At 35.9% G+C, this 22391-nt stretch overlaps 1 long non-coding RNA gene across 1 annotated transcript; it reads left to right on the plus strand.

Moving 5' to 3' along the window:
* The first annotated feature begins 1001 nt into the window (after positions 1-1001).
* On the plus strand, positions 1002-21790 carry LOC140517941 (uncharacterized). Its single transcript, XR_011971790.1, has 4 exons — positions 1002-1126; positions 6300-6462; positions 18934-19147; positions 21045-21790. It is a non-coding gene; the product is annotated as an uncharacterized lncRNA (long non-coding RNA).
* The last annotated feature ends 601 nt before the right edge of the window (positions 21791-22391 follow it).

The following is a 22391-nucleotide window of genomic DNA, read 5'->3' on the forward strand; positions in this document are numbered from 1 at the left end:
TGGTGCTGGGGCCAGACCAAGTTCCTCTATTACCCAGGTGAGAGAGCTTTCCCACTGACCTTTAGCTTTCTTTGGTGTTTGTGGGTTGAGAAGTTTGTAAAGCATAGAGAAGTGATTCATCACACTGAGGCCTTCTCCAGTCCTATGTGTGTTGATGTGGCCCATGCTGGGGTGTGCTCAATACTAAGCTCCATGCAACAGACCTCACCTGTTAGCCTGACAGATTTCCTTAAGCTGGAAATCTGTTTTCTTCTATCATTTTGTGACTTCTGCTGTTTCAGAATTTGTTAAGTCATTTTTCTGCAGGTATTTTGAGGGGTTTGGGTGGAGAGCTCAGGCAGGTCCCTGCTTCTACTCTGCCATCTTGGTTCTGCCACTGGCAACTCCTAATTTTACTTTTTAAGGAGTTGATTGTGTTTTTAAAATCATTGGTCAATGTTTTTTCTACCTCTCTAATTTGTCTTTTAAAATCCTTCTTGAGCTCTTCCAAGAATGATCTTTGGGCTTGAGACCAATTCATATTCCATTTTGATGTTTCAGATCTGGATATAGGGTCAATATTGTCCTCTTCTGATTCATGTTTTGATCTTCCTTGTCCCTGTAATAAGATTCTTTTCTAATTTGCTTCTTGTTCATGGCAATTGCCTTTTTATTGGCTTTTAAAGTGAATGTCTGCTTCATGGGCTCTGTCCCATGTTTATTGTGCTGGGAGCTAGTGGCCTTCTTACTGACATGGTGTGCTTTGCCCTCTGGTTCTTTCAGCTAGAACCTATATAATACTGCAGCTAACCTGGTGCTGAGTTGGCTGTAAAACCATGATAATGAACCCCAGAGAATAGAGAAAAAGAGTCAAGTAAATTGAAAATGAATTCTAGTAATAGTTTCCTTGTTGTCTTTAAAAAAATATATTTTTCTTTTTTTTCCCTAATGTATCATTTCTTTGCCACTAGGGAGAAAATGAAAAGGAACGTTGATGGGAACAGTTCTAAAAGCCCCACTATGAAGTGGCTGGCCTCAAAGAGGGATTCTCAGTTCTGTGCTGTCTGCAGTGATTATGCTTCTGGTTACCAATGAGGTGTTTGGTCACGTGAAAGATGTAAGGCTTTCTTTCAAAGGAAGATTCAAGGTAGGAAAGCGTCGTTGTCTATATATTTTGTTGGTTTTGTTTGGTTCACTTTCATTTTTGCAGAATTTGACCAAAGGTTCCCAAAAGTGATGTTTTAAAAATCTTTGAAGTAAGTCTTGATGGACCAGAAATGCTAGAGACAGAGTTTAGTTATTTTCCTCTCAGGCCAGCCAAAGTTGATATTATGTTACGTCAAGAGAGGTGTTTAATGTGGAAGATGAAAAATATCTTCAATTTTGATGCTCATAATAGATATGACAATGATAGAGGTAATTTTTCTTCCTGGGAAAATGAAATGTCATCTACAAAAAAAAAGCTTTATTTCAAATCTGTGCAAAACAAAGTTAGGATCCTTTTTTTCTTTGGAAGCCCTGATTTGAGGAAGGAAGGAAACAAGAATTTATGAAATACTATTTTGTGCCTTGTAAATATGCTACTGTATCTTCCCACATGATCATCATCACAGATTTTATGACAATTTTTGTCCAAAAGGTGGGGTGCAACCATTATGTGTATCATTTATAAAATTGTGCCACTATTAACTGAAGGAACTCAGAAATGGTTGGGGATGGGGTGAACCCTGTAGAGGAATATTTCATGGTGAGCAGGTCACAAAAGTGATAGGATGTTCCTAAGTGAAAAGGTCTCAACCACTAAGTAAAGTTCCAGGATGGAAAAACAGGGCCATTATTTTCAAGCCCAGAAGATCAGGAACAAGACCAAGAGGTCCTGATAACTTAGCATGATTCTACATGAGACAACTTTTTTAGAACAATAAACAAGGACAAGACCAATAAATTTGACTGTAATGGAATACTGATAGGAAATTTTCATTTTTGGAGATGAAGTCAGTCTTTTCAGCAAATAGGGTAACATTCAGAACCTTAAAATGAAAATATTTAGCCATGAAACTTTTTGAGAGTTGGGCTAGAGATTTTTTGCCCCATTTTCTAGGCTACCATTTACTGTTTCTTCCTTTACTATCTTTACTATTTAATTTTGTTTCACCTTTCTGCTTGTTTTTGAGAGACCGTTTGTTCCCTTCAAAATCCAGAGGCACTCCCTCTAGCATTTTTATTTCAACTTTAAACACTGTACAGTTGTTTCTTAGTCCAATCATCTTTTATATCATCTATCTATTGCTTTTTTATTTAGTATGTTTATTTACTTTAAGTTTTCAACATTCATTTCCGTAAGATTTTAAGTTCTAAATTTTCTTTCCCTCACTCCCTTCTCCCCACCCCAAGATGGCATGTAATCTGATATAACCTCTATATATACATTGATATTAAATATATTTTTACATTTGTCATGTTGTAAAGAAGAATTAGAACTAATGGGAGAAACCAGAACAAAGAAGAAACAAAAAAACAGCGAGAATAGTATGCTTTAAGCTGCATTCAGACTTCATAGTTGTTTTTTCCATCATGAGTCTTTAGAAGTTGCCTTAGATTCTTGCATTGCTGAGAAGAGCTAAATGTGTCAGAGTCAGTCATCTCAAAATGTTATTTTTACTGTTTATAATGCTTTCCTGATTCTTCTCACTTCATTTAGCATTAGGTCATACAAGTTTTTTCAGATTTTTCTGAATTTTGCCTCCTCATCATTTACTTTTTTTTATATTACTCATATTGTAAAAAGAATTAGAACCAATGAGAGGAACCATGAGAAGGAACACCCACTCCTCCTCTCCCCCTCTAAAAGAGAGTGCAAATAGTATACTTTGATTTGCATTTAGAGACCCTATTTCTTTTTCTGGATGTGGATTGCATTTTCCATCATGAGTCTTTTGGAGTTGTCTTAAATTTTTTTTTACTGCTAAGAAGACATAAATTCAACCAAAGGACAAATGAAGTTCAAGATCTGAATATAGAAAAAAAAATACTGGTTTGACATAGGGAAAGAGATAAATAGGAATATTCTCAAAGAAACCTAGGATTTTTAACACAACTGGTCTTCCTATAGTGCATGCAGAATCTCCAAAGAAATGCAAAAAGATAAAAATCATAAAGACTTACTTTACCAACAAAACAGGATAAAATAGGAGAAATGATGGAGAAAGTATAGTAGACTTAAATGGAAGCTAAATGAGGATTACTTAAATAACGAATGGTTAAAAACAAACAGCATAATGACAATAGTTGTTACATATCAAAATTGATGGTTTGCCACTAAAACATTTCTCAGAGGCAGATTTATATCTATTAATGTATGCATGTATATATATATATATATATATATATATATATATATATATATATACACACACACACACACACATGTTTAAAAAGTGAAGGAGAAGATGAATTAACTGAATATACAGTTTAACAAATTAGAAAAGCAACAAATTAAATGGGAAAGGGTCCCACATGTACAAAAATATTTATAGCAGCACTCTATGTAGTTGCCAAAAACTGGAAGTCAGGGGGATGTCCATCAATTGGGGAATGGCTGAATAAATTATGGTATATGAATGTAATGGAGTACTATTGTGCCATAAGAAATGATGAACAAGAAGACTTCAGAGAGGCCTGGAAGGACTTATATGACCTGATGCTGAGTGAAAGGAGCAGAACCAGGAGAACTTTATGCACAGCAACAACCACAGTGTGTGAGAGTTTTTTCTGGTAGACTTAGATTTTTGTAATAACACAAGAACTTCTGAAAAAAAAAAAAAATCCCAATGGTGGACCTCAAGGCAAAATGCCTTCCACACTCAGAGAGAGAAATATGGAAGTCACTCACATAATGTAGCAGATCATGTTTGTGTATGTGTATCTGTTTGTGTATCATGTTCTGATTTGTTATACGGATTCTTTCATTTATCTTAGTCTGACTACATAGCATGACTATAGTGAAAATATACTCAATAGGAAAGTATATGTAGAATCTATACAGAATTGTATGCAGTCGTGGGGAGGGAGGGAGGTAGTGGGGGGTGGGTGGGGAGGGATAAAATCGCAATTGTATGGCAGTGATTGTTAAACATTAAAAAAAATAAAAAAATAAAAATAAAAAAAAAAAGAAAAGCAACAAATTATCCCAATGAAAATGCAAAAAAGAGAAATTTTGAAATTTAAGGTGATGTAATCACAACTGAAAACAAAAAATAAAACCCTAATGAACACTTAACAACACTTGCTGAATTGCCCTCCCATTTTGCATGTGCTATTTGTTTTTCCTCTGTTTTCCAATATTTTGAGTTTCCAAAGTATTGGGAGAAGAGTGAACAAAATGGATCTGAAGTAATGTAAAGATAGCTACAATGTCCCTGAAGTTGGTGGTACTTTTAAAAGGAATCTCTCTGGCTCTTTTTCTCTGTTTCTATCTGTCTCTGTCTCTGTTCCTTTCTGTGTCTCTGTCTCTATATTTCTTTTTCTCTGTCTCTCTCTCTTTGTCTCTCTCTGTCTCTGTCTTCCTCACCGTGTCTCTCTATCTCTGCTCTCTCTTATATGCAACACAGTACAAAAGTATTATATAGCAATATACCAAGGGGAGTAGAGGGGAAAGAAGTTAATTAACAGACCTCAAGCAGGGGTCTTCCCAGGAGGGTGACCATATGTTCAAGTGACAGTCCTTCTTTAAGCAGCAAATTGTGGAAAGCAAGAAAGTTGACGCCATCCCCTTTATCTTTGAGACAAACTTAACTGGGGGTGGTGGTGCAGGAATGCTTTATGCAAAACTGGAAGTCTACCTCTGACTACAAGGGAAAGCTTTCTCAGCTGAATCACCTCTGGATGACCTCAAGGTTGATTTTTGTTGAATATTCTTTTCCTTTTGTGGATAAATAAATTAGCTTCTCCTAAATACTGAGTGATTTTAGTGTCTCATTTTGTTCTATTGATGAAGAGAAAGTACCAAATGACTCCTTTGAATCAAGCCCAGCTCAAAATAGCACTCAACTCTTTCTCTGAAATAAGCATGATCCTGAGGACCAATTCAGGGTAGATAAGGTCAAGTAAAAGAATTACAGATAACAGTAGTAATGAACATTAATGAAAAGCTATAAAATATATGTATCTGTATGTATATATACATAATAGCAATGTCTTAAAAAAGATTATTTTTTTTGAGCAAAGTGGATCAAATCAGTAATACAAAAATAGTAAGGCTATTAGTAAATGGTCCAACAATAATAAAACTATTAATAATGGAAACAATGTCAGGTGATTATATCAATAAGGGAAATCTCAATAAAATTCTTGTTTGTATTAAAAATACTAAAAAGTATAAGAACAGATTGATTTTTCTTAATATTGATAAAAAACATTAATCTAAAGGAAAAAAGTGGGTTTTTTTTGTCATGAAAAAATACTAGACATTTTCCCCAAAAGATCAAGGGTGAATGAAGAAGGATGGCCAGTCTCACCATAAATATTTGACATAACTCCAAAAATGTTACCTCTAACTCTAGCAATAAAATAAGAAAAAAGAAATTACATGAATAAATACTGGGAAAGAAGATATTAAAATATCTCAGTAGGTGATAGGATGGTCTATGTGGAAAAGCCAAAAATCAACAAGAAAAGCTAATGGATTAACAAATAGCTTGAGAAAGGTAGCAAGATATAAAATACAGTTAAATATTTAAAAATTAATCAACACAGAGAGACAAATGATTATGCAAATACCATTACAAATTTTTTTTCAAAAATGAATCAAGATCTAAACAATCGGAGAGGTATTCATTGTTAATGGCTTAACCAGGATATAGTATAATAATGATGGCAAAATATAATTAACATTATATGAATCCATATATAAATGGAATATTTTATGGAAGTGGGCTAAATAATAACAAAATTAATCTGGAAAAATGTCAAGGATCTCAATGGATACAATGCCAAAAAACTTATGAAGTTAGAATGGCAATGACAGATTCCCAAACACAAAACAGCAGTAATTATCAAAAAAGTTCTGCTGTTATGATGAAAATATAAGAATCGTCAGAGGAATAGATTAGGTAATGAAGATGTAGAATCAAATGTACTGAAAAGTTTAACATTCAATAAATTCTCAAACATATTACTAGTGAACAAAATTCATTATTCAACCAAAACTGAGGGTAAAATTGGGTTGCAGTTTGATGGAAAATGTAATTAACCCCACATCTGATGTTCTATGGGCTGGTTCAAACCCTGCTTTACTGAAGTCCCTGGCTTCTCTTCCCTAGGTGAGATGCCACTCAGTGAAGAAACAAGTGCTGAAGTAGTTAACTCCCTCATGGCTAGAGCCACTGTGTGATCAGTGATTGTTTAAATGGCTCCCTACATCTAGGATTGGCTCCAGCCATGCTTTACTTGAATTTTCAGTGATCTCCTCACCTGTAAATGATGGTAAGTAGAAAATTATTTCTACAAAATGTTCTCAGACACTCATTCAGTCCACAAGCATTTCTGAAGCACCTGATATATGTTAGGCACTAAGCAAAGATAGAAAGAAAAGCAAAAGACAGTTCCTGACCTCAAGGAGTTCACAGTCTTATGGAAGAGATAATATGCAAACCATTATGTACAAATGAGATATTTACAGAATAAATTGAGGACAATTACCAGAAGGACGGCATTAGAATTAAGGAGAACCAGCCAAGGAAGATTAAGAAAGACTTTCTGTAGAAGTTGGGGTTTTAGCTGAGACTTGAGGGAAGCCAAGGAAGAGAGGGGACAGAGATGAAGGAGAAGAAAATTATAGGCAGGGAATAGCCAGTGAAAATGCCATATATTGGGAGAAGGACTGATTAGGAAGTTGTTTCTGTTAAAGGACAGAAAGGGATCTATAGGAGAGTTGTTTCAGAGGTAGAACCACCAGGTTGTGGCAATTGGTTGCATATGGGAGTGTGGTTGAAAAAGAATTAGGAGCTGAGGATGATACCTAGATTTCAAAACAGAGTGAGTGGAAGGATAGTGTTGATTGTATCTTTATTTCTTTTAATTATTGAAATGGCAGTTAAGTATAGTTCTGTGATTTGAATATGTTTGTATAATTGCTATGAAGTATATTATTGGTTATGATTTGTGATGCAATCATATGTGAATATAGTTATGACATAGTCTATATTTTATCTTAGGGCTTCAGAAGAGAGAACGAATGAATTCAGTTTTGGACATGTTGAATTTGAGATGTGTATGGGACAGACAATCTGAAATGTCCAGTAGATGACTGAGTCCGAATTTTGAGAGAGAGGTTGTGGATGTCCTTTTCAAGGAGGTTAGCTAAAAAAGAGAGGTGTGATATGTGATATTATGTGTGTGTGTGTGTGTGTGTATGTGTGTGTATGTGTGTGTGTGTGCGTGCATTGGTCTATCTTTTGTTGCCAAAGAAGACTATGCCATCATAGAAATGATGACATGACTTGCACTTAACTTTGCTTTGAGTGAGGGAGGGCTGTACAGGTCACCAGCCTCACTTCTCCTCCAGAGTCATCAGAATCCAATGACCAGATACTCATCAGGATGACTGGAGATGACCCAGGATGAGGTAATTGGAGTTAAGTGACTTGCCCAAAGGTTACACAGTTAGTGTGAGAGTCAAGTGTCTAAGGTGAGATTTGAACTCAGGTCCTCCTGACTCCTGCTCTATCCACTGCACCACCTAGTTGCCCCCATATGATATTAGCTAAGGGGATGGATGTATCAGAGCACTATCCCCAGAAGCATTCTATGTCTGAAGGTGATAGAAAAGTCATACCTGGGAGGATGGAAATTTTGAACTTTGTTGCTCAGAGTTTACATTTGAAATATCTGTTGCTTAGTTTCACAGTTATCTTTATCTCCTTTGAGTAAATTAGATGCTATGTCACTGTCTCCTATATTAATTATCTGTCAATACTCAATTTTGAATCTTATTGGTTTTAAGTATTTGCATTGTGCTGGAGGAAAGGAAAAGCTGTCTTGCATTTTATAACTATTCACATTAAGTATCTTTTCAAGATGGAACCCTCCCCTTGGGGAAACCGTAGACAATTTTAGAATTGAGATATTTTCAAAGTTGAGGTCATGATGAGCTACAGAGAATGAGGAAAAGCCTAATGATTTCTCTTGGACTCAGATCTCCCCCTAAAAAGGATCAAAGAGCAATTACACACTGATGTCTACTAAATAAAAGGAGACAATACCAAACAGCTTCAATATCAATATTCAATAATCAAACAGCTTCCCAATAACAAGGGACAATATTAGTCCTTCCTTGTTAATTTGTGTGCTCATTTCTTTTTTTATTTTATATATAATGTAATGATGAATGCTCATGTACAACAATAGTTAGTTTGTTGCACTGAGGGCTCAGGTGTTTTGTTATTTGTTATTTTATTTGTTTTTTTATGGAAAAATAATTTTTAAAAGGTAGAGACATCCAAAATACAATTTTCATCTTTTCTTACATTTTGATTTTAATTGGTTAGATGCTTTTTTTGAGAAACAATTTATTGAAATGTCTTAGGGTTTTAATTTCTTTACATGAAAAACCATTACATCTGACTGATATTCATCCTATCTTTCCAAATTCAAGTTCCCCTTCCTCTGGGAAGACTTCTTTGATACCCTCCAAGTTGACACAATCCGTCTCTTTTTTTAAACAACTGTGGCACCTTGTTTTTAACTCTCTTTGGCACGTGTTATTATACTATGTGTTATACCCTTTTGTGTATTTATCTTGTTTTACCTTCCTTGATTGCAATTCCCTTGAAGGCAAAGAAAGTTAAATATAGAACTTAATCTAGAAGGGGTTTCAAGCATATTCTACTCTGTACTCCTCATTTTACAGATGAAGAAACCTCAGATGAAAGAGAGATGCAGTAATGTGTTCGTGTTCACACATGTAATAGTCAGTCATAGTTTGAATCCAGTTTCTAAGTGTTTTCTTCAATTTGGTATGCCTAACCACAGAATAGGCAATTAATAAATATTTATTGAATTGAATGGAGTTGAAATTATTGCAAGTTGCCTGACTATTGATCCTTGTGGTGTGATCACTCAGCCACTTTGCCTTTACAATGCCAGTGTTGTACTGGCATAGCAGTGATGTCATCACTCACCAACCACTTCTCTGAAATGTAACATTCTCCTGGTGTAGCAGTGCAGCCATTTAATGAGACAGGATCCTTGTAAGCATCGCTCTTGGATTTTTGACTTTTATAACATGGTGTAATATTGGCGGACTTCATCTTCTTGATTATTCATCGTAAATCACATACTGTTTACAACTCTGTACATCATTTGTAAGATTACATTGGAAAAAGGTAAGAGATATATAGCCATCAAAATTACAACTTTGTTGTCTGATCTTCAAGCAGCTTCCTGTTTTATAGTACTTCTAAAAGTACATATGTGTGTGTGTCTGTGTGATAGGATATGTTTTGTGTATGTACAAGTATATGTATACTGTGAACATGTGTATATATTTCTGTAACATACTTATTTTATGTGTTTTTGTGTATATGTATAGTATATTTTTGTATATATTTATATATGTATGTTTATACTTTTATATATGTCTTTGTTTGTGTATACTTATTCACACACAAATAATGAATCATTATTTGAATCCAGATTTCTGGTGTTTTACTCATTTCTCTATCCTAAGCAGCATACTAGTCAATTAAAAAATATTTGTCCCTTTGAATTGAGGTGAAATCACTGCAACTTTCCTGACTGTTGGTACTTCTGATATCATCACTCAGAAACTGTTCCTTTACAATATGAACATTCTGCTGACAGAGCAGTGATGTCATCCCTCAGCAACCATTTCTTTGAAATATCAACATTCTGCTGGCATAGCAGTGCAGCCATTTAGTAAGACACAGGATCGTGCTGATTGGTCTTGGATTTGCATTTTTCTCTTTTACCAGATAGGGTAAAAACTTTGCCCTTGTTTATCTTCTAGATACAGCATAGTACATCATATACCTCTAACTTACAAGACATATCATTTGTGTGAATACACTAGAAAAAGGTAAGAGACATATAGCCATCAGAATCACACCTGAGTGATCTGATCTCAAAATATCTTTCTAGTATACACACACACACACACACACACACACACACACACACACACACACACACAGAGGGCAAAAGGTGAGCTGAATATGAAGAGAGAATACCCCCAAAATAAAATTTACTGTTGAATGGAATGTAGGAGTAAGGAAAAGGGAGAGACAGAATGTAACAAATCATCTCACGTAAAAGAGGCAAGGTAGAGCTTTTACAATGGAAGGGGAAAGGGGGGAGAGGAAAGAAAATAAGAGAGCCTGACTCTTATGGGATTTGACTTAAGGAAAGAATAACACAGTCAATTGGATACAGCAATCTATTTTACCCTGCAGGAAGGCAGTGGGGAAGGGAATAGGAGAGGGAAGATAATAGAAGGGACAGCATATTGGGTAAAGGGATAATGAGAACAAACACTGTTATGGGAAGACAGGTCAAGGGAGAGAATGAAATAAATGGAGGGCAGGATGTTATAGAGGAAAATGTGGTTAGTCTTTTAAAACATAACAATTATGGAAGTGTTTTGCATTGCTGCACATGCATGACTTACATTGAACTGCTTGCTTTCTCAATGAGGGTGGGTGGGGAAGGGAGAGAATATTGAAATCAAAGCTTTAATAATCAATGTTAAAAATTGTTTTTGCATGCACCTGGGAAATAAGATGTATAGGCAATGGAACATAGGAATGGATTTAGCCCTGCAGGAAAATAGAGGGGTGCAGAATGGAAGAAGAGGGGTAATAATAGGGAGGACAGACTGGAGGAAGTGGTTAATGGGGTGCATGCTGTTCTGGGGTGGGGGTGGAGAGAGATGGGGAAAAAATTCAAATTTTTGTGGAAGTGAATGTTGAAAACTGAAAAATAAATAAAATATATATCAAAAAATATCATCCTCCCATGTAGGGATGTAAATGATTTGCCCTCACTGAGTCAAAATTATTCAGCTGATTTTTTCTGTTCACCATTTTATGCATTTCTGGAGTATTTTATTTGAAGACCAAATTTTACATTGATCTCTGACCTTTTTCATCAGGAATATCTGGAGATTCCTTATTTCATTCAATGTTGGTCTCCTTGCCTGAAATTTTATGCTCAGTTTTGTGGGGTAGTTGATCTTTGTTTGTATTCCAAGCTTCTTTGCCTTACAGAATATCATATTCCAATTTTCCAAACTTTAATGTAGAAGTTGCTAGGTTCTGTGTGATTCTTACTGTACTTCCATGATATTTGAATTGTTTCTTTCTGGCCACTTGCACTATTTTCTCCTTGACTTGAAAATTCTGAAATTTGGCTACAATATTCCTTGCTGTTTTCCATTTGAGATCTCTTTCAAGAGATGATCTGAGGATTCTTTTGATGACCAGTTTATCCTCTCATTCTAGGACCTCAGGGTAATTTCCTTTTTAATTCCTTGGAAGATACTTTTCAGGCTCTTTTTTTCCTCCTGACCAATAATTTCCAGCAGGCCACTAATTCTTAAATTACCTCTCCTATATTTATTTTCCAACTCAGTTTTTTTTTTCCAATGAGGTATTTTACATTTTCTTCTGTTTTTTCATTCTTTAGATTTTGTTTGACTGTTTCCTGATTGCTCACATAGTCATTTGCTTCTACTTGCCCAATTCTAATTTTTTAGTGATTGTTTTTTCAGTTAGCTTTTGCACCTCCTTTTGTATTTGGCCAATTTTGCTTCTTAAGGAATTATTTTCTCCAATTGGGTTTTATACATCCTTATCCATTTGGCCGATTTTACTTTTCAAAAAGTTGTTGTCTTCAATGATTTTTTTTTCATTTTGTCAATAATATTTTTTATAAGAATTGATCAGTTTTTCTTCTACCTCTCTAATTTCACTTTTAAAATCCTTCTTGAACTCTTCCAAGAATGCTTTTTGGTCTTGGTTCCAGTTCATATTCCCTTCTGAGTTTTCAGATATGCATATACTGTCAATACAGTCTTCTTCTGAATTCGTATTATGATCTTTCCTGTCCCCATAGTAGGAATCTATAGTCTTTGCTCATCTGATTTGTTTCTTGCTCATTGTGATTGCCTTTTTCATTGCTTTTAAAGTGGATGTACGCTTCTGGAGTGCTGGGGGCTCTGTCCCAGGCTTCTTGTGCTGGGGACTAGGGACCTGATTAATGGCTTTGTGTGTTTTGGCCTCTGGTTCTGGCAGCTAGAAGTTATAAAATGCTGTAGTGTTCCTCGTGTTCACCAGAATTTGGGCTGACTGGTATCTGTGGAGACCAAGGACAGTCTTTCTGTGTTTCCCTGGGAATATACTGAAACTCTCAGGGCGAGGTGTGGGGAAGGGTGGGCTGACTGCTGTAGGTCTCCTCCTTCCTGAGGGCTGTGTTAGAGCACTGGTAGGTTCAGCCTCTGGTCAATGCCTATCCACCTTGGTGTCTGCTGATTGCCTTGGCAGTGTGAACATATCTGAGGTCCTGGTGTTGGAATTATTTATCCCATTACCCTGAGACTGAGGATCTCCCATTGGTCTGTTGAGGTCGGGTTTGCTGCTGACTTGCTGGGGTACCTGACATCTTCTACTGGTTCTCTTCAGCCACAGCAAGAGGCATCTTTCCTCTTACTTCCTCTAGTCTCCTGAGCTAAAGGACTGCAGTACTTTTCTGCTCCTCTACTATTCCAGGATTTTTCCTGGGGCAATATTCTCTGCATTTTTCAAGGTACAGAAGGGAGGGTGAGTGCACATACTGTTGTTTCCTCTGCCATCTTGAGCCCCAGATGTTTAAATAGTTGATGTTCACACTTTTAATCTGTGAGCTGAAACCTAAGGAGTAGCTGCTGCCATTGCTGCTGGCCCTCTGCTGAATTGTCTGGAATCAAGACACCTGGCTTCCAGTTCAGTGTTCTTTGTCAGTTTTTTGTTCTGGGCCTCTGATTCTTCATCTCTAACATTAAGAGACTGGAATGTATATTATCTGTGATTCCTTCCAGCACCAAAAATGAATACTCTACCAATTATGAATGGATGTCCCATGACCTTGTACCCTCAAATAAGAAACTATGACTATATTTATATTCAGAGGGAGATATGAAGCCCTTTTCTTTAACCTCAATGAGAGCATTAAAATGACTGTGAAGTCACTCAGTTTGAAATATGATAATAGACATCCTTGTTTCACCTCCTATCTTCTTGGAAATGCTCCTAGCATATTTCCCATTACATATAATATTTACTTAAGGTATTAGGTAGATGCTACTTACCATTCTAAGGAAGGCTACATTTATTCCTAGGCTCTTTCATGTTTTTAAGAGGAATGAGTGTTATGTTTTGTAAAAAGCTTCTTCTGTATCCATTGAGATAATAATATTGTTTCTGTTTGTTTTGCTGTTATTATGATCAATTATGCTCATAGTTTTCCTACTACTGAATAGGCCTTGCATTCCTGATATTAATCCTACTTTGTCAACGTGTATTATTCTTGTAATAAGTTGCTGTAATCTTTTTGATAATATTTTATTTGAATTTTTTTCTTCTATATTCATTAGGGAAATTGGACTATATTTTTTCTCTGTTTTGACATTCCAGGTTAAGATATCTATACCATATTTGGATCATAAAAATAATTTGGTAGGACTTCTACAACTATTTTTCCAAATACAAATGTTTGATAGAATTTGCTTGGAAATCCACCTGGCTCTAGGAATTTTTTCCTAGGTAGTTCATTGATGGCTTGTTCAATTTCTTTTTTCTGAGATGAGGTTATTTAAGTATTTTACTTTCTCTTCTGTTAATTTTGACAATTTATATTTTTTTAAATACTCATCATTTTCACCAAGATGACCAATTTTATTGGCATACAGTTGGGCACAATAGTTCCTAATTATTGTTTTAATTTCCTCTTCATGGTGGTGAATTCACCCCTTTCATTTTTGATACAGGTAATTTGGTTTCCTTCTTCTTTTCTTTTTATCAAAATAATCAGAGGGTTGCCTAATAATTCTGGAGTATGGCTATAGTATACCTTGATGGTTTCAGTTCAGGATCTCTCTCAGGAGGTAGTGTAGACATTCTTTCAGTGACTATATTATTCTGTGGTTCTAGGACCTTGGGGTGGTTTTCCTTGATGATTTCTTGTAAAATGCTATCCAGGTTCTTTTTTGTCATCATGGCTTTCAGGTAGAACAATAATTTGTATATTATCTCTCCTGGATCTATTTTCCAGGTCAGAGGATTTTTCAGTGAGGTATTTTACATTTTCTTCTATTTTCTTAATTCTTTTGGTTTTGTTTGATTGATTCTTGATCTCTCATTAAGTCATTAGGTTCCACTTGCCCCATTCTAGTTTATAACAAATTCATTTCTTCAGTTAGGTTTTATATCCATTTGGTCAATTTTAGTGTTTAAAGAGTTGTTTTCTTCAATGTTTTTTTTTCATTTTGTCTACTTTATTTTTAAAGGAATTGCTCAATTCATCTTCTACCCCTTTAGCTTGACTTTTAAAATCCTTCCAAGAAGACTTTCTGTGCATGAGACCAGTTCATCCTCCCCTTTGACATTTCAGATGTCGGTTTAGTGACAATGCTGTCCTCTTATGAATTTGTGTTTTGATATTCTCTGTCTCCATAGTAAGGTCTTTGTTTTTCTATGTTGCTCCTTGCCTTTTGGTGTTTGCCTTTTGTCCTGGTGTTTGCCCTTTTTCCTGGCTTTTAAAGTTGATCTCTGCTTCAGGGTACACTATCCTAGTCTTTTTGTGCTGGGGGATAGGGGCCTCATTACTGTTTTTGTGTGCTAGGACCTCAGGTTCTAGCAGTTGGAGTCTGTATAGGATATAGCTTACCTGATGCTGTGCTGGAATTTGTGGTGGTGGATGTTGTATGCTGAGGACAGGTAGGGTTTTTCTGTGTTTCGCCTCAGTTACACTGAAGTTTGTGGGGTGAGAGCTGGAGGTGGTAGTGGTCTGGCTGCTGCAGGTCCTCTTCCCACCCACCAGGGGCTTCATTAGAGCACAGGTAGGCTCAGTCGCTGATGGATGCCTCTCTATTGCACAAGTAGTGGTTCTTTGTGTTAGTGTCTACTAGTTTCCCTGACTATGGGAAGGTAAGTGGGATTCCTGGTGTTGACCCTTGGCAGATCCACCACCCTGGGGCTCAGAATGTCATGCTGGTTTGATGAGTAGGTACTTGCCACTAGCTTACCAGGATGCCTCCCTTCCTGTACTGGTCCCCTTCAGTCACAGCAAGAGGGAACTTTCCTGTTAATCTCCTTAGCCTAATGAGCTAAAACCCTGCTACCCGCTTGTTTCTGCTGGTGGCACTGTTCCAGGATTTTTCCTCCACCTGTATTTTCTTGTTTTTTCAAGGTCTAGAAGGGAAAGTGTGGCCAACTTACTGCCTACTTTGCCATCTTAGCCCCTGAAAGTGATTTTTTAAAATAACCTAGGTGCATTTCTAAATAACATTTGCAAATAATAAAAATTATTCTGGAGTTATGTTTTGGAAATCAGATGTTATGCTTTGAAAATGTCTAGTTTTACCACAAAAGAATTTTTTTAATGGAAACCCTTATCTGAGTAGCTATGAAAGTTTTGATTCCATTGTGAATGAAAGCTGGCTTGTGCTACACTTTTGGAGTGCCAATATATATCATAGTCCTCTTTTTCTCCCCTTTCCCTCCCTAAACCAAATGGATTCAGCATCAATAAAGGTTTTATCAAAAATAATTATTCTAGTGTCTATTCTAGTATGGTTACATAAGGAAAGATTTAGACTACTTTTTGTTGCATAAGGTACTTTATGTACAACTCTTTGTAGACCTTAAAACATCATATAAATGTCAGGTCTGTTACTCACCTTGATGAGTGCACAGGATGGAAAACCTTTATTTGGAGCTGATTGTCAATTTCATGGAGGGTGTGAGTAAGTCTGCTGACAACACTAGCACCATCTAGTGGTTCAGTTTTTCGTAGAATGCAGTTGAGAGGACCGGATGCTTCCCAATCAGAACACAGGGTTCCAAGAGTCAGTAGCATCTCATTTCTTGGCTTTTCAAGGGAGGTTTCAATCCTTTTTTCAAACTTGTCCATTTTTCCTCCTTTCCAGAGGATTTACTGGAATAATTGAGATTACTTGAATTTTGTTGGTGTCCCGGGAAGTGCAACAGTGTGGAGGGTGAGAGGATACTACTCCCCCAGGAATCCATTCATGTCTTTCTTGAGGAAAAGGTACATGAGCTCTTTGGCCTCTCAACCATATGGATTGAGGATAAGGCCCCAGACTTCCAAGGCAAAAAGGAGGAGAAGGAATTCTCTGTGTAGCATGGTCCCACAATCCAAATTTTTATCAAGAGAAGGTGATTTCCTGGCTTTAGGGTTCTCTTGTTCTCTTGATAGGAGAAGAGGGTCATGCATACAACAGCAGTTGAATCTACATCACAATATGGGGGAGCAAAAGACCTGAACTTCAATCCCTAAAATTGCCATATGTTATTAGGCCAGTGTAACAATGGTCTGTCTAGAATCACCTTCCAAGAGAATGAAGTCATCAGCTAGTACCATAACCATGGAGTTCAGACTGGGACTCTGTGAAAAAATAATATCAGTATATTTCCTCTCTGATCATTCCCAGTTAATTTCCTCCTTTGATGGAGTTCCAACTCCAAGGTTTCTCAAGGACATTAAATGTCTAGGGAAATGTGGAACTCAACAAAGGGAGAAGAAAATGGTAAATCTTGTTAATGGACTACTTTGAGTCCTTTCTATGTTTCCTGAGGGATAGAACAAAGGTTATCCTGTGCCTAAATTATACATTTCTTTTCTTGAGTGTCTTTATACACAACTGTGGAAACCTGGATTTTTTTTATATTCAAAAGTCATTCTGTGATTTCCTTGGATGCAAGATGGGAGGAGAAGCAATTTGAGCCAAAGAGAAAATGATTTTTGATGTTCCTAAGATTGAATCTAGTCTGTTTAGGCCCAGACAGAGCCTGGAGCTCAGACTTATGAGTCTGGGCTTAGTTTGACTCCTAGATTTTGTCTCTGTCATAGTGACTTGTCATCTGACAAGAGAAGTCATAAAATCATTGCTTCTGTTGTCAGATGAAGTATTTGGAAATAACTTCCCACCCCATCCCAAATAAGCCAGATGGTTTCATGCTAACAAGACTAATCCTTAGGTGCCCTTCACAAATGGAAACAAAAACATTAACAACAAGAAGTTATGACTTAGATGTAAATATAGCTTTTTCATTACAAAGAAGTGCACCTGTATTGCAAAACTGATCCTCACAATTAACTGTAGGATAAGGATTTCAAGGATTTTGATTCCCATTTTACAGATGAGGAAACTGAGAGACAATTCATGGACTCCAAAGCCAGGCCATCTAGTACTTTGTTGCATACACTACATAGTTTGCTTCTGAATGGAATTCAGATTGTATTTGTTAATGAATTTAATTTTGATTTAAAAGAATGACTTACTAATCATATATGGCTCTGGTATGGGTAAACCCAACCATTTAATATTTTAAGGCACTTTTGGGACCAACTCCTTTGTTTCCATATAGGGAAAAACTCAATACAAAATGGAACAATACAAAATGAAGACTTTGGTGATAACAGAGTTAGATGAGAAATTCCAGGAGTCAGAGACAGAAAAAAATCAAGAGATTTGGTTGAGTATTGAGCAGAACTTTCAGAACACTGCAATGCTAAGACTGCAAGAAAAGGTAGAGAAACTTGAGAAAGAATTCATTGAAATTAAACTGTCAAATGAAAACATTAAAACTCAACTGAGGAGAGTCATCCACCTCAGAGTAAGTTGACATGTGAGGTTGTTTCAGAATCTCAACTAATCTCTTTGACACTTTTTCCCAAAGCTCCTCTACTTCATCAAAACAAACAGATCTCCTTTTTCTCTTCATGTAAAGGACATTTTCCAAACTATTAATCATCTTGTTTTCCTCTGGACCTTCTCCAAGGTCTTCACTGAGTGTCCTATATCAACTACATTTCACCAGATATAACCATTCAATTCAGAGACAGTTGGAACAATTCACTGAGGGCTAGATTTGGAGTTAGCAGACCTTTGTTTGAATTACCAGTTCTTTGATCATGGGAAAGACTCTAAACCTCTATTCCCTCACCTGTAAAATGGGGCAGCCAGACTTGTACTACTGTCCCATCATTTTTGTTGTGAGACTTCAAGTGGATAGCAATTATGAAGTTCTATATAAATGCTGGCTATTATTGTCCACTTAGGGATTAATCACTGAAATTTGCAGTTTACTGTTTAACTAGACTTTCCCAGTTGTTTCTCTGTGTGCTGTTAGCACATACTACAAACTCTCATTATTTATTCTGTATTGAATTTCTAGTCTGAGAAACAATGCTCAGTATTTTTGCTTCACTGTGAGTAGACACTTAATGACAATTTTTTTTGGTATTTATCAATAATATTAATATTTGTGATTGTGTCTTCACTCCTCAATATGAGTCGCTAGGTGGACCAGTGAATAGAGCCCTGGCCCTGGAGTCAAGCAGACCAGAGTACAAATCTAGCCTTAGGCAATTCCTAGCTGTGTGACCCCAGGCAGTACCCTCCTCTCTTCCACCTCAGTTTCCTCAACTGCCAAATGGAGATCATATTCAAACCTGCTTTCAAAGGTTGTTGTGAGAATCAAAGGAGATGATCTTTGGAAAGGACTTAGCTCAGTGACTTGCTTTTAGTAGGTACTTGATAATTACTTCTACCCTTCCCCTCTTTTCCATTTGCCTAGCATTTTGGAGATAAAATACATGAACTGGTCTATCATATAGAGGAGAGTCAACATCATAATCATTCTCTTCTAACCCCCACAGAATGAAACCATTGAGAAACTCCACAAATCTTTAATGATGCTTGTATTAGAAACAGAGGAGGAAGATGAAAAAGTGATCAATTAGAAAAACACATCAGACTACATTGAGCAGGAAACCACAGAAGACAAAGAATGGCCTAGAAGACCCAGGCAGCTAACAGAAATTAACTATGAATAGTAGAGTGCTTGAAGAAGGAATAAAATGAGAAAAACAGGTATTCCCTCGCCCCTACTTTCTAACAGGAAACAGTTTTTAGAGAGGTATGTCTTAAGGGTTAGTCACAATTTAGCATGATTTCAAATAAAAATCAGTATCTCATATTTGTTGCTTTGGGGAGTTGTAGTCTTATTCAATTACTGTGAAAATCCCTTTTGATTTTTTGGTTTAGTCATGTCTCATTTGACTCAATTCTTATTTTTAATAATTCTTATTTTTTAGTATGAAAAATCTTCATAAATCAAGATTGTGTCTTCAAATATGTTCCTTAATATCCCTTTAAATATTTATTAGAAATCTTCTAGCAATAATCTGTGCCCAATATTTCTTTCCTGAGTAAATACAACAGCAGGAAGTGTACTTTATTTCAAGATATATCATTACACTTTCTCCTCTTTTCTGCACTCATTTTGTTCTAAAAAAACCATTCATCCAATATTTTATGGAGTCACATTAGAGTTTACTCTGGGGATATTTAGTAGCTAGGTGGTGCAGTGGATAGAGGCCTGAAGTAAGAAGATTTATCTTCCTAAGTGCAAAACTAGTGACCCTGGGCACATCACTTAGCCCTGTTTGTCTCAATTCCTTTTCTATAAAATAAACTGAAGAAGGACATGGCCAATCCCTCTAGTATGTTTGCCAAGAAAATCCCAAACAAGGTCACGAAGACTCGGAAATGATTGAAATGATTGAAGAATAGCATTTCATCAGGTCTTCAAGTGCTTTTTTTTTTTAAAATAAATCTTCAGCTACTGTTTACTCTTTAATAGGATATCACCTGTAGATAAAGAGCAAATATAAGATAATTTGAAGAGTGTGACATTAACAAATAGGAACAGAAAAATTGTTTTGTAGGAGGTGCCATACAGGGATTCAGAAAAGAATCTGAAGATTTTTGAGAACAGGAGTGATAGAGACAATACCTGGTCTTAGAAAGACTATTTTGGCACTGATTTAAAGTGTAGACTAGAGCAGAGAGGAATGGAACGCAGGAGACCAATTAAGAATCTTTTACAGGATTGAGGTTAGCAATGATTTAGGTTACTGTTTGTATGAATATAGAGAAGAGAATGCAAAAGAAATTTGAGGCCAGACTCCACAAAACTTCACAAAGTGTTACATTACAGTTGCTTGTGTGTGTTTCATATAGCCTCTACTAGATTGAAAACTCGGTGAGAACAGGTGATGTACAGGCTTCCCAAAAGTCTGAGTGTAGTTTTAAGATATTGAAGCTTATTCTTAGCAATACAATAACGCAAGGGATTTCCCAAGGACTCATGATGAAAAATGCTATCTATCTTCAAAAAGAACTGATAGAGTCTGGATGCAGAAATAAGCATAATGTTTTTCACTTTCTTTTTTCATATTTTTTCCTTTCAGTCCTTGTCTTTTTTTAAAACATGACAAACATGGCAATATATTTTCCATGACTGAACCTGTATATCCTAATTGCTTTCTGTCTCAGAGAGGTTAGAGATGAGGGAAGAAGGGAGGGAGAAAATTTGGAACTTAAGAACAAATGAATGTTAAAAGTTATTTTTACATGTAATTGGGGAAAATATCTTAAGAAGATACCGATATTTTTGTTGTTATTACTTTTATGTTTACTCAAATAAAAACTCTGCTCTTGTGTGGAAAAGGTAGATGCCTAATATATTATGAATAAATATTAAGAAATATATTTGAAAATACAATATCAGTTCATGGAGACTTCATACCAGAAAAGAACACTTTTCTAGGATGTTGTTTAAAAATCTACTTTGTTACTCTAGATTACCATTGTTCATAAAAAAGTAACTCTCTTATGGAGTTGTCTTGAAGAACTGAATGTCAAAAGTCCTGTGCCACTCATGATACTTCTTTTCTTTTGATGTGTGACTTTTTCTCCACTGTAGCTCATGGATCTTAGAGTATCCCTTATGAAGATGATGGACTTCAACATCGAATTTCCAGACAAGGAAATAATCTAGTCAAGCCTATCACACAAGTTTTTGAAATTTCTTCTATGAAATCTAAGAACAGATCAAAGGTTGCTGTTGATGGTTTGACTGGCCAAGAACAAATGACACAACAGACATTTGATGTTTTAATTTCTCCTGTCACCTGTCACCAACCAGACCTAATTTGTGTTTTGTAATTGTTTGTATTTAAGACAAATAGAAAATAGCTAGAGAATGAATAAAAAATTTTTGGCATTTTTTCCCCTTTCTTATTTTACCCTTTCACCTTGTTTCTCTTTGCTTTTGCTGTGGCTTCTTGACTTGTCTAGTGTCTTTTATTTGAGGAAGTCTAAAACTAACATTTCAACACTGTGGGAACTCCACTCATGACTACCAGCTATTATGTAATGAAAAAAGATACTAATGCCTTTGTTATAATTACTTTTATTATTAAAGTCTAACATTTCTCTAACACCTTTGAGACAGGCTGTATTTACTCTTGTAAAACCTATGCTATTGAACAGGGAGGGCAGATGTCTAACAAATTTTGAATTAGACATCAAGAAATGTACTTGGAAATTCAATATCATTTCATGAAGACTTCGTACCAGAAAACAACACTTTTTTTCTAGGAATTGTTTAAGTGACTCTCTTATGGAATTATCTTAAACAAGTGAATATTAAAAATCCTGTGCTATTGATGCTACTTTTTCTTTTCTTTTTGTGTGACATTTCTTCCCTTGAAGCTCATGGATTTTAGGAATCTGTGATAAAGATGGCAGGCATTATCACCAAAATTCCAGGTGAATAAACCATTTACAACTCAAGACCACCATACAACCTTATGAAATTTCTTTAATTAGGTCTGAGAACAGACCACGGAATTATGGTAATTGTAAGAGAAGCCAAGAAATGAATGAGAAGAAAGGCATTTGACTCATTTTCTTCTTCACTGTCACCAACCAGACCTAAAATCTCAGACTGTTTTCTGTAATTGTTTGTATATAAGACCTGTAGAAGATAGCTAGAGAATGAATAATATATATTTGGCATTTTAATTTGTCCTGTGGTGTTTATCACTTCATTTTTCTCTCTTATTTCACCCCTTCACCTTGTTTCTCATTGAATTTCCTATGTACTATCCTTGACTTGTCATCTGTAATTTTTTTGAGATATTCAAAACCTAAGATTTCATCACCGTGGGAATTCCATTCACACCTACCAGCAATTCTGTAGTTTACAGTATTGGCTTACATTTGTATTTTAGCTTGTAAGCTTGTAAGATTTTAGCCACTTACTAGC

The sequence above is a fragment of the Notamacropus eugenii genome, chromosome 1, assembly GCF_028372415.1.
Source record: "Notamacropus eugenii isolate mMacEug1 chromosome 1, mMacEug1.pri_v2, whole genome shotgun sequence".
NCBI classification, from domain to species: domain Eukaryota; kingdom Metazoa; phylum Chordata; class Mammalia; order Diprotodontia; family Macropodidae; genus Notamacropus; species Notamacropus eugenii.